Genomic DNA, 13,840 nt, shown 5'->3' on the forward strand with positions numbered 1-13,840 from the left:
ATAGCACTCGGTTTCTCCCAGGAAACCAAACAACTCAGATCTTACCTGAGGGGCTGTCCATTACTCGGCCTCCCCTATTCTTCGGGTCTAACTATACCTTCTGGAAGAATAGGATGAAAAATTTCATTCAGGCTACAAATATGAATGTCTGGCTATCCATAGTCCAAGGCCCATTTCTACCTGTCGAAGTTCTGGCTGGCCAAACAGTTGTTAAAGCTGAGGCCAAATGGACAGAGGATGATCTCAAGAAGCTACAAAATCATGCTTCGGCTATAAACATGCTTCACCGTGTGCTCGATGCTGCAGAATATAATAAAATCTCAGGTTGTGAGTCGGCGCAAGAGATTTGGAAGAAGCTGGAGGTCACCTACGAAGGAACCAATAAAGTAAAGGAGACCAAGGTGAACCAGCAGATGAGACTGTACGAGCTGTTCGAAATGAACAATGATGAGGGAATATCTGACATGAATGCAAGGTTTACCAACATCATCAATGAGCTCAAGACACTTGGGAAGACCTTCACCGAGGAAGAACAAGTCAAGAAGATATGCAGGAGCCTTCCCAAAGAATGGCAAGCAAAGAAGACCGCTGTTGAGGAAGCTCAGGACTTAACTTTTCTGCTCCTAGAACACCTCAACAAAATGGGGTTGTTGAAAGGAAGAACAGAACACTAGTTAAAATAGCCAGGACAATGCTGAGTGAGCATAGGCTTCCAAAGTACGTTTGGGGAGAAGCTGTTAACACAGCGTGCTATATTCTTAATAGGGCTCTTGTTAGACCTATACTAAAGAAAACCCCCTACGAACTTTGGAAAGGACGAAAGCCCAACACTGGATACTTTCGTGCCTTTGGCTGTAAATGTTTTATTTTAAACACCAAAGATAGCCTAGCTAAGTTTGACTCAAAAGCTGATGAAGCTATCTTTTTAGGGTACTCAACAAACAGCAAAGCATACAGAGTTTTCAATAAACGAACTCAAGTTTTAGAAGAGTCAGTACATGTTGAGTTCGACGAAACTAACCCTGCAGGAAGATATCTCCCGCTGACCGAGGATGATCCACACTCAGCATCCGATGATCAAGATACAGTCGCTGAGTCATTCCCTCAAGGGCTGACCAAAAGTAAAAGTGAACCTAAGATTGTTTTCACTGACCAGTCTACACCTGCAGAGATTGTTGAAACACAGACAGCACAAGACATCAATCTACCCAAGGAGATAAGGATTCCAAGAGGGCACTCAGAGAGTGCAATCCTTGATGCCGCTGAGAATACCCTGATGACAAGAAATCAACTCAGGAGGTACGTCAGCAACGTGGCCTTCGTCTCAGTTCAGGAACCTAAGAACTTCCCTGATGCTGAGGAAGATGAATTCTGGATGAGCGCAATGCAAGAGGAACTTGACCAATTCAGAAGAAACGATGTATGGGAATTAGTGCCACATCCGAGGAGTCAGAAGACCATTGGAACAAGATGGGTCTTCCGCAACAAGCTGGATGAGCAAGGAAATGTAGTCAGGAACAAAGCAAGGCTTGTAGCTCAGGGCTACAGTCAGCAAGAAGGTATTGACTACGGTGAGACCTTTGCTCCAGTGGCAAGGCTAGAGGCTATTAGAATTTTATGTGCATATGCATCTTACATGAACTTTAAACTGTTTCAAATGGATGTTAAGAGTGCATTCCTTAATGGAGTTATAAACGAGGAAGTTTATGTTAATCAACCTCCAGGGTTTGAGGATCCTAAATTTCCAAACCACGTTTATAAACTCAAAAAGGCTCTGTACGGCCTCAAGCAAGCACCACGTGCTTGGTATGAGAGGCTGACCAGTTTCCTGCTGACTAGAAATTATGTCAGAGTCAAAGCTGATACAACCTTATTCATTAAGAGAAAGGGTAAAGACACCCTGCTGGCTCAAATATATGTTGATGATATTATTTTCGGTGCTACTAATGAGTCAATGTGCAAGGAATTTAGCAAGCAAATGCAAACTGAGTTTGAAATGTCAATGATGGGAGAACTCAACTTCTTCCTTGGACTTCAAATCAAACAAGGGAAAAATGGCATCTTCATCAGTCAAGCTAAATATGCCAAGGAGATATTGAAGAAATATGATCTTGAAAATTGCAAGCCAATATCTACTCCTATGGGCACTGACACTGTCCTTTGTGCTGATGAGAATGGTAAGTCGATAGACAGCAAATTGTATCGAGGTATGATAGGCTCTCTACTTTACTTAACAGCAAGTAGACCTGACATTCAGTTCTCAGTATGCTACTGTGCTAGATATCAATCTAACCCTAAGGAATCTCATTACATAACTGTAAAAAGAAGCCTTAGATATTTGCAAAGCTCAGTGAACGCAGGTTTATGGTATCCCAACACTCATGATTTTACACTCGTTGGATACACTGACGCTAACTATGGACGAGACAAGCTTGAACGAAAAAGCACCTCTGGAGGATGCCACTTCCTAGGAAGCTGTCTTGTATCCTGGTTCAGCAAGAAGCAGGCGTCAGTAGCCTTGTCTACCACTGAAGCTGAGTACATTGCTGCTGGTCACTGTGTTGCTCAAGTCCTATGGATTAAGCAACAGCTTGAAGACTATGGTGTTCAAACAAAGACAATTGAGGTCAAATGCGACAACAAAAGTGCAATTGATCTATCAAAGAACCCAATTCAACACAGCAGAATGAAGCATGTCAGCATAAGGCATCACTTCATTAGAGACCATGTACTCAAGGGTGAGATAAAGCTGACCTACATCCCAACGGATGAGCAGCTTGCGGATATCTTCACAAAGCCACTGGCTCGTGAACAGTTCAGCATACTGAGAGAAGCCATTGGTATGTTTAATCCTCTTCAGTAAATTCCTATTCTAAATGTAAATTTATGCTGAGTGAATTACTACGCTGAATGATTTATGCAAATGCATGCTGAGTGATTATTATGCTGAGTACCTAACGCAATATATATCAATACTGAGTAAATGTGCACACCAAGTAGTAATCTCAAACTGAGAAATCATCCGTATGTATAAAACTGACTACTCAGAATTTAAAACGCTTAGTATTCTAAACGATGAGTATAAGATCCGTTGTAATTAATGCAAAAGCACGCGAATAGCCACCTAGGATGACGTATGCGCCGAATGTGTCATAAAAGCCAGGATCTTTGTCGGTTGACAATCCCAAGGCAAAACTGACACATGGATTCGATAAGATCAACTCTTCACCGCTATAAATAATGGGTAAATCCCCATTTTTATTTTCTTTACACTTAACGAAATCTCTGGCAAAGCATTCTCTCTCTCTCTAAGACTCTCAAAGCTTCCCAATCTTTTTCTGAAACTATGACTAGAGTTTCCGTCAACATCTCCGGTGCCGGTCACCCTAAGACTAGTTCCGATGAACCCTCCAGGCAAACTACTTTGCCTGAAACCACAAAGGTCACTACGCCAAGCAAAGGGAAAGCTGGCCAAGCCACCTCCTCTAAGGGAAAGCTGACCAAGGTCAGAACCTATACCAAGGTATTCGAAGACGTTAGGGAATGGAAAGTAGACTTCTCTAGATGGGTCTCAAAAGACTTCGTAAAATCCGAGCAACCCTTCTGCGAATGGATATCGAAGAATGGCTGGACCGAGCTGTTCTCCATTAGAGACCACACCTACCCTGACATAGTAAGGGAATTCTACCACAACCTCCGAGTTGCCAATGATAACCAGGACTATCTGGTAACTGTGGTAAAGGAAAACACCATCTTTATAAACCCTACCTATCTTGCTAACCTGCTGAAGTTAAAGAATGAGGGAACAAAACTGAGGAGATCTGGGGATCACGAAGGAACTGGGTACGATACCACCTTCTGTAAGCCCGCTGGCCACTCTGGAGAAGTCTCAAGCACCTCAATGGGTAAGCACCAAAAGATGGCTCACTATCTACTGACCTTCTTCATTTATCCCAAGATCAACTGCACTACCTCAACAACGAATTTTGAGCAATGCTTCATATGGCATATGCTGACATACAAGCCGATCAACATGCCAGTATTCTTGATTGCTGGCTTCCAAAGGAGCACTGAAACTCTCAGGCTGGGCTCGCTCATCACCAGAATCCTCTTAGATAATCAAATTGATCTATCTGAGGAAACTAAGGCTAGAGGATCTGAGATAACCGCTGCTTCGCTGAGGGCTTTGAAGTTCAATTAGCCAATAAAGAAAGGAAAAGCTACTGCTGAACAACAAGCTGAGGAAACAGCTCCAAAGCAAAGCATAAGGACAAAGGCTCCAGCTGCCCGAAAGAGGAAAGCTTTTGGGACTCCTTCGAAGAAAGCTGAGCCTATGACTAAGAAGCAGAAGTCAGCTACTCATCAAGGTCAGGAAAGACTTAAGTCAGCTGAAAAGAGGAGCAGGCACGATGAGCCTGAAACAGAAGAGCATCTCCTGAAGAAGAATAAGTCTTCAGAGCTGACCCCTATTGATGCTATCCCCACTAACGTCGTTGTTCCTGGTGATTCTCACTACACACAGTGTCTAGGAACCGAAGCTGTGCATCAAGAAGATGATGTACATCTGGACGATCAGTTCATTGCACAAGTTGAGGAAGAGTTAGATGGCGATAGTGAAGAAGATGATGAACAAGAAGAAGAAGCAAGCGGTCAGGATGACGCTGAGAACGATGAGGAGACAGCTAGTGAGGTTGAAGCTGAGCCAACTAATACTGAGTTGGCTGCTGGAGATGAACAAGAACAAGCTGACCAGCTTAATGCTGATCAAGAAGAAACTTCTCCCTCTCACTTAGGAGAGTCTATCCAAGCTGACACTCATCCTCCCAGAAGAAGATTAGTTAAGGCAAGTCAGAAGTCTGTCGTTGACCCTCCTGCTCCAAAACCGACTGTCCCTGACTTTGCTCTCCAGAAGCCGACCAAAGATCCTTCTGCACTCAAGCTGAAATTTTTCCGAAAACAACCATCTTCTACTCCATCGGCTTCCCTTGAAAAGCAAGCCTTTGTTTCTTCACCAAAGGAACACGCCGACTTGAATGCTTCTGCTAACTCTACAAGCCAAGTGGAGCCAATTCCCGTCAATGCTGTTACAACAAGCATTATGCTGACTCAAGACATTCCTGCTCCAGTCAGCACAGACAGCATTCAGATTACTTCTTCTCCAATCAACACTTCTGCTGATCAATCAGCTCTACCCGAGACTCAAGAATCATCGACTCGGTGCAAACATTAATCAAATACCTTCATCAAACCACTCCACCTGTTGCTGGGTCTTCTACTGTTGAGACAACTCAGCTCTCCTAAGTAACTCAACTTCTCAATGAAGTTAAGGGATTCAAGGATTTGCTGAGTGTCATAGTCTCCTTTCAAGCACAGCAACCTAAGCAGGATTCCATCACAAAGCTGGCTGAGCTCCAGCTGACAATTGTTCAACATCTCAATTCTCTTCAAGGTCAAGTTCAGACCCTGTCAGCTGCGAACACGCGATATGCCACTTCTGATGAAGTTAAAATGCTCTTTGCTCAGCTTCACACCGAGCAAATCAAGACCAACGAGCAAATGGTCTCCTATTCTCAATGCTCAGTGGAGCAAATTGGTGAGGCTGTTCGACTGTTGAACCTGAACAAACAAGAGATGGACACTGACGCCATGAAGCAAAATGAAATACTGTCTGTCACCAGACAAACTTTCAACCATGTACGTCACAACAATATTCAGCGTCAATACTACGACACTTCCTTACTGAAGAATTTTCATCAAGTCGTTGCTGGTCTGTCCGATGCACTTACCTGGATAGGTAAATCTCAAAGCATGATCAGCGCTGCTGAACTCAATATACCCGCCAAGGTCTCCGATGATGGAGTTGCTATTTTTGATGGTGTCAATGAAAGCGCCGATAGACTTAAGGCGTTGTCCACGGAACTGACCAGAGCCATTTTAACCGACGCCTTTAGGATTCCTCCTCCCGATGCTGACAAAACGGGGGAGAAAGAACAAGCTAGAACACAGTATGAGCATAGTCAGTCCAAGCAAAAGAAAAAGAAATAGAAATTAGGCTAGCTCAGTTATGCTAAGTTTGTAGTCTCTATGTTTATGCTTTTCTTTTGTTGTATACGCTGACTACTTCTAGTAATATCAATACTTGCATCTTTTTATCCAAAAACTGCGTTATGAGTTATTATCTATGATGCTGAGTATTAAGTCATTATGTATCTTCAATTACATCAACTATGGTTAATGCTTATAAAACTTATTGATTAAACCTAATGATGATAACATGTTTGACATTGACTTGTATGGTTATATAACATTGTCTTATAAGACTCATTAAACAACAAATTACTCAGCGCCCTTTGAATGCTATAACTTCCGCTTAAACACTGAGTAAAATAGAATATGTTCCATGAGCTGACCTATATCTGAAAACTGACCTTAGACTTACTCGATTAAACCTTCAAATGTTTAGAGTAAAACTAAGTCAGTAGCTCAACCCTAACGGGGGAGTTTGCTAAGTTATATTAGGTCAGCTATCATGGGGGAGCTCAATACTGAGTTCTTCGCTGAATAGTTTTGCCAACATCAAAATGGGGGAGTTTGTTGAAACACCTTTCCACATAATTTTGATTTGACAAAATTGTTTAAGTGTAATTAAAAATATTCTAAACACACTAAGTTTAAATGCTTTGATTTATTCTACTAATGTGTTTGTTCAATGTTGAGTTAAATTGTTTATAAGACACAAAGATTAAAAGGCCCAAAGCCTAATACGGAAGTCAAAAGCCCAAGTCAAACAGTTTAAGGCAACTCGGCCCGCGTATGTCAAAACGTTGTCGTTATGTACAAAACGCAACTCAGCGGAAGAAGGATCTAGAAGACCTTCCTGGAACAACTTCGGAACGAAGCTGCTGAGTTGATTCGACAAAGAGTACAAGACAGCAGCTGGCTAAGAACAACTTCCAGACAAAGTGTTTCCACTTTGGGTAAAGTTCAGAAGACACAGAATGCTGTCCAGTTGACCTTATCATAAATGGAGAGACATTCTGCCGAGCTAACCAAAAGTTGACCGTGGACAGAAGATACTCAAATCTGATTGGCCGAGAGCTCTGAGCAAGACAGGATGACAACGACAGGAAGCCGTTTCCCTCCAACGGTTATTTCGAAATTCGAAATGACCGACACCTCAGACGTCTCTATAAATAGAGCCCTTCAGTTGCTTCATTCAACACAGAACTTGATCAAGCCATTACGCTGACCAAATTTCTACGCAAAGTTCTGCAAGAAAAAGCAAAGCAATCTTACACTAAATTTCATATCTTTTGTGTAAAAGTCTAGAGTGATTATTCAATCATCTAAGGTGTCTTAGCAATCGTTGTTTAGGACAAACACTTATCATTTCTAGAATTAGAAAGGAGAGGCTGAGTACTCGGTTATAGTACTCAGCGAGAGATTAGGATTGAGTAGAGGTATAGAGGAAGGTACTCTTGTTATACTCAGTTGCTAAGATTGTAAAAGGTTTGATGCTCTACCGTTAAAGAGCTCAGTAGAGAATTCGAAATCTCGGAACGTGTTCCGGGGACAGGACGTAGGCTTGGAGGCCGAACCTGGATAAATCTGCTGAGTAACATATTTCTAACATTAAACTCCTTTATATATTTATTGCTTGCTTAAACAAAAACTGACCAAGTAAAGAGGTCAAGCTGAGTTGTGCGCATTGAATATCTGAGCTCAGGAATAGACTCTAAGTGCTATCTCCTGACGCAAGTAAAGAAACTGACCTAGTCACTAGTTGACTAAGCCAGTATCTTGCTATTCACTCAGCGCCGCTGTTAAAACCTTTTTCTCACGAAAATGAAGTCTGCCCTAACTTAAATTTTTTAAATAGTTCATAACCCCCCTTGGAACTATACTTGTAACGTTATAAGGGACCAACAATATGAACTTTAAACTGTTTCAAATGGATGTTAAGAGTGCATTCCTTAACGGAGTTATAAATAAGGAAGTCTATGTTAATCAGCCTCCAGGGTTTGAGGATCCTAAATTCTCAAACCACGTTTATAAACTCAAAAAGGCTCTGTACGGCCTCAAGCAAGCACCACGTGCTTGGTATGAGAGGCTGACCAGTTTCCTGCTGACTAGAAATTATGTCAGAGTCAAAGCTGATACAACCTTATTCATTAAGAGAAAGGGTAAAGACACCCTGCTGGCTCAAATATATGTTGATGATATTATTTTCGGTGCTACTAATGAGTCAATGTGCAAGGAATTTAGCAAGCAAATGCAAACTGAGTTTGAAATGTCAATGATGGGAGAACTCAACTTCTTCCTTGGACTTCAAATCAAACAAGGGAAAAATGGCATCTTCATCAGTCAAGCTAAATATGCCAAGGAGATATTGAAGAAATATGATCTTGAAAATTGCAAGCCAATATCTACTCCTATGGGCACTGACACTGTCCTTTGTGCTGATGAGAATGGTAAGTCGGTAGACAGCAAATTGTATCGAGGTATGATAGGCTCTCTACTTTACTTAACAGCAAGTAGACCTGACATTCAGTTCTCAGTATGCTACTGTGCTAGATATCAATCTAACCCTAAGGAATCTCATTACATAACTGTAAAAAGAAGCCTTAGATATTTGCAAAGCTCAGTGAACGCAGGTTTATGGTATCCCAACACTCATGATTTTACACTCGTTGGATACACTGACGCTGACTATGGACGAGACAAGCTTGAACGAAAAAGCACCTCTGGAGGATGCCACTTCCTAGGAAGCTGTCTTGTATCCTGGTTCAGTAAGAAGCAGGCGTCAGTAGCCTTGTCTACCACTGAAGCTGAGTACATTGCTGCTGGACACTGTGTTGCTCAAGTCCTTTGGATTAAGCAACAGCTTGAAGACTATGGTGTTCAAACAAAGACAATTGAGGTCAAGTGTGACAACAAAAGTGCAATTGATCTATCAAAGAACCCAATTCAGCACAACAGGATGAAGCATGTCAGCATCAGACATCACTTCATTAGAGACCATGTACTCAAAGGTGAGATCAAGCTGACCTATGTCCCAACGGATGAGCAGCTTGCGGATATCTTCACGAAGCCATTGGCTCGTGAGCAGTACAACATACTGAGAGAAGCCATTGGTATGTTTAATCCTCTTCAGTAAATTCCAGCTCTTAATATATATTCATGCTGAGTGAATTACCATACTGAATGACTTATGCTATTACTTGCTGAGTGGATAGATGTATGCTGAGTATTTAATGCTAAATGAATGAATATCACATACTGAACAAATATTGGCACCGAGTAGTTATCTCAAACTGAGAAATCAATTACTTAAATCATCCGTTTGTGTAAAACTGACTGCTCAGAATATAAAACGTTTAGAATTCTAAACGCTGAGTATAAGATCCGTTGCATTTAATGCTAAAGCACGCGAATAGCCACCTAGGATGACGTATGCGCCGAATGTGTCATGAATGCCAGGATCCTTGTCGGTTGACAATCCCAAGGCAAAACTGACACATGGATTCGATAAGATCCAACTCTCACAGCTATAAATAATGGGCAAATCCCCATTTTTATCTGTTTACACTTACCGAATTCTCTGGCATAAATACTCTCTCTCTCTAAAAAAAAACTCTCAAAACTTCCAAACCCCTCTCTGAAACTATGACTAAGATTTCCCTGAACATCTCCGGTGCCGGTCACTCTAAGACCAGTTCGGACGAACCTTCCAGGCATTCTACTCCACCTGGAATGACTGAGGCCACTACACCGAGCAAAGGCAAAGCTGGCCAAGCCACCTCCTCTAAAGGAAAGCCGAACAAAGTCAGAACCTATACTAAGGTCTTCGAAAACGTTAGAGAGTGGAAGATTGACCACTCAAGGTGGTTCTCTGAGGCTTTCGTAGAAACCGAGCAACCATTCTGTGAATGGATATCGAAGAATGGCTGGACCGAGCTGTTCTTAATTAGAGATCCAACTTATCCTGTCTTAGTAAGGGAATTCTACCATAATCTGCGGGTTGCTGACGATAACCAAGACCACCTAGTAACTGTGGTAAAAGAGAAAACAATTTTTGTCAACCCTACCTACCTTGCCAACTTGCTGAAACTGAAGAATGAAGGAACAAAACTGAGGAGGACTGGTGATCATGAAGGAACTGGGTACTCTGCCACCTTCTGCAAGCCCGCTGGCCATTCTGGAAAAATCTCCAGTTCCTCAATGGGCCAGCACCAAAAGATGGCACACTACCTGCTGACCAATTATATCTTCCCAAAGATAAATTGCACCAGCTCAGCAACAAACTTTGAGCAATGCTTCATATGGCATATGCTGACCTACAAGCCCATCAACATGCCAGTATTCTTAATTGTCGGCTTCCAAAGGAGCACTGGAACTCTAAGGCTGGGCTCACTCATTACCAGAATCCTCATAGACCATCAGATTGACCTATCCGAGGAAACTAAGGCCCAAGGCTTTGAGATCACTGCTGCTGCGCTGCGTGCCTTGAAGTTTGACCAACCGATTAAGAAAGCCAAAGGTGTTGATCAGCCTGCTGAGGAGACTGTCCCAAAGAAGGGCAAAACAACAAAGGCTCCAGCTGCCCGCAAAAGGAAAGCTGTTGGGACTCCTTTAAAAGATGCTGAGTCTCCGGCTAAGAAGCTGAAGTCAGTTGCTCAAAAAGGTCAGGAGAGACCTAAGTCAGCTGAGAAGAGAAGCAGGCAAGATGAGCCTGATATAGAAGAAAGAATGGATACTGATGAGCAACCTCTGAAGAAGAAGAAGTCTTCAGAGCTGACCCCTATTGATGCTATCCCCACTAACTTCATTGTTCCTGGTGATTTTCACTTCACACAATGTCAGGGAACTGAAGCTGAGCATCAAGAAGACGATGTGCAACTGGATGATCAGTTCATCACACAGCTTGAAGAAGAGCTAGAAGAAAACGAAGGGAATGATCAACAGGAGGAAGAAGAAAATGGTCAGGATGACACTGAGGAGACTGCTAGTGAAGAGGAAACTGCTGACCCAACTAATACTGAGTTGGCTGCAGATGAAGAACAAGAACAAACTGACCAGCTCAATGCTGATCAAGAAGAAATTTCTCCTCCTCACTCAATAGAGTCTATCCCAGCTGACACTACACCTCCTCGAAGAAGAAGACTAGTAAAGGCAAGTCAGACAACTATCATTGACCTTCCTGTCCAGAAGCCGACCAAAGACCCTTCTACACTTAAGCTAAAAAATTTCAGCAAACAAACTTCTTCTTCTCTGCCAACTTCTCTTGAAAAGCAAGCCTCTGTTTCTTTACTACAGGAACAAGCCGACTTGAATGCTTCTGCCAACCCTACAAGCCAAACCGAGCAAGTTCTCGCTAATGCTGCTGCTCCAAGCACTGTGCTGACTTAGGAAACTCCTGCCCCTGTCAGCACTGAACCCTTTCATCTTACTTCTGGACCAACAATCCTTCATGCCGATCAATCATCTCTACAAGAAAACCAAGTGCAGATTGAAAACCCCCTTCCAGTCACTGACCATGTCGTCACTGAGAAAAATATGCCTCCTCTATCCACTGGTCACACTGAGGAAACTAGGCAACCTGATGAAGAATCACTCAGCTATCTGCATGCCACCGAGTCTGGTAGACAAATCATCAACTCGGTGCAGTCATTAATCAAAAATCTTCATCAAAATGCTGAACCTACTGTTGGGTCTACCAACAATGAGTCAACTCAGCTGTCCTAAGTCACTCAGCTTTTAAATGAAGTTAAAGGACTGAAGGATCTGCTAAGTGTTATGATCTCAACTCAATCACAACAGCCCAAGCAGGACTCAATAACGAAGCTGGCTGAGCTCCAACTGACAATGGTTGAACATCTCAACACTCTTCAGGGACAATTCCAGACCTTGTCAGCTGTGAACACTCAATATGCAACTTCTGCTGAAGTTAAGATGCTCTTTGCCCAGCTTCACACTGAGCAAAACAAGACAAACCATCAGCTGGCTTCCTTCTCTCAATGCTCGGTGGAGCAAATTAGCGAAGCCGTTCGTTTGCTGAACTTGAATAAGAAGAGATGGACACTGACCAAATGAAGCAGAATGAGATACTGGTCACTGTTGGTCCCTTGTAAGGTTGCAAATATAGTTCCAAGGGGGGGGGGGGTTAGGAACTATTTTACCTTTTTAAAATAATTTGGGCAGATTTCTTTTCTTTAAGAAAAGTTTATAAAACAGCGGCACTTAACACTCAGCAAGACACTGGCTTAGTCAACTAGTGACTAGGACAGCTTCGTTGCTTAGGTCAGGAAATAGCACTTAGAGTCTATTCCTGAACCTGCTCGTTTGTAGCGCACAACTCAGCTTGACCTCTTTTACTTGGTCAGTTTTAGTTTGTTTTAAGCAAGCAATATAAATAAGGAGTTAAGGTTTAAGAAAACTTCACTCAGCAGATTTATCCAGGTTCGGCTTCTTCTAAGCCTACGTCCTGTCCCCGGAACACCTCCGAGATTTCAAATCTTCTACTGAGCTCTTTAAAGGTAGAGCCTCAAACCTTTTACAATATCAGCAATTGAGTATGACAAGAGTACCTTCCTCTATACTTATACTCAATCTTAATCTCTCCTTTTACAATATCAGCAATTGAGTATGACAAGAGTACCTTCCTCTATACTTCTACTCAATCCTAATCTCTCCGCTGAGTACTTAAAACCGAGTACTCAGCCTCTCCTTTCTACTTTTAGAAATGATAAAGATTTTGTCCTAAACAACAATTGCTAGAACACCTTAGATGATTGAAAAACAACCACTCTAGACTTTTACACAGATATGAAAATGTAGTGTAAGAATTTTGCTTTGCTTCTTGCTTGCAGAACTTGTAGAGATTTGGACAGCGTAATGGCTTGATCAAGTTCTGTATTTAGTGAAGCTTGTGATGGCACTATTTATAGAGACGTCTGGTCATTCGGTCATTTCGAATTTCGAAATAACCGTTGGAGGGAAACGGCTATGTGTCGTTGGCATCCAGACTTGCACAGAGCTCTTGGCCAATCACAATCGTGTATCTTCTGTCCTCGGTCAGCACAGCAGATGGTCTCTCCTTTTATGGTAAAGTCAACTGGACAGCATACTGTGTCGTCTGAACTTTGCCAAAAGAGGAAACACTTTGTCTGGAAGTTTTTCCTTTGCCAGCTGCTGTCTTGTACGCTTTGTCGAGACTACTCAGCAGCTTCATCTTGAAGTTGTTCCCGAAGGTCTTCTAGATCCTTCCGATTGCTGAGTTGCGTTTTGAACAAAAATGGCAGCGTCTTGACATACGCGGGCCGAGTGTACTGAGTTGTTTGACTTGGGCCTTGGCTTCCGTATTGGGCTTGGGCCTTCCAATCCTTATGACTTATAACATTTATACTCAACATTGAACAAACACATTAGTAGAATAAATCAACGTATTTAAACTTAGTGTGTTTAGAATATGTATTCTAATTTATACTTAAACAATTTTGTCAAATCAAAATTATGTGGAAAGGTGTTTCAACAGTCACTACCTAAAAGACTTTCACCCATGTGCGTCACTATAATATCCAGCGTCAATATTATGACTTAGCCTTGCTGAAGACATTTCATCAAGTTTTTGCTGCACTGTTAGATACAATTACTTGGGTGGGTAAGTCTCAAGCCTACATACAGAGCATGCTCAGCGCAGCTGAACTCAGTATACCTCAAGAGGTCTTGGATGATGGCGTTGCTGTCTTCGACGGCATCAATGAAAGTGCCGACAAGCTTAAGGAGTTGTCCGCCTCACTGACCAACGCGGCCTTAACCGACTCCTTTAGAATTCCTCCTC

Source organism: Euphorbia lathyris, chromosome 10 (genome assembly GCF_963576675.1).
Source record: "Euphorbia lathyris chromosome 10, ddEupLath1.1, whole genome shotgun sequence".
NCBI lineage: Eukaryota > Viridiplantae > Streptophyta > Magnoliopsida > Malpighiales > Euphorbiaceae > Euphorbia > Euphorbia lathyris.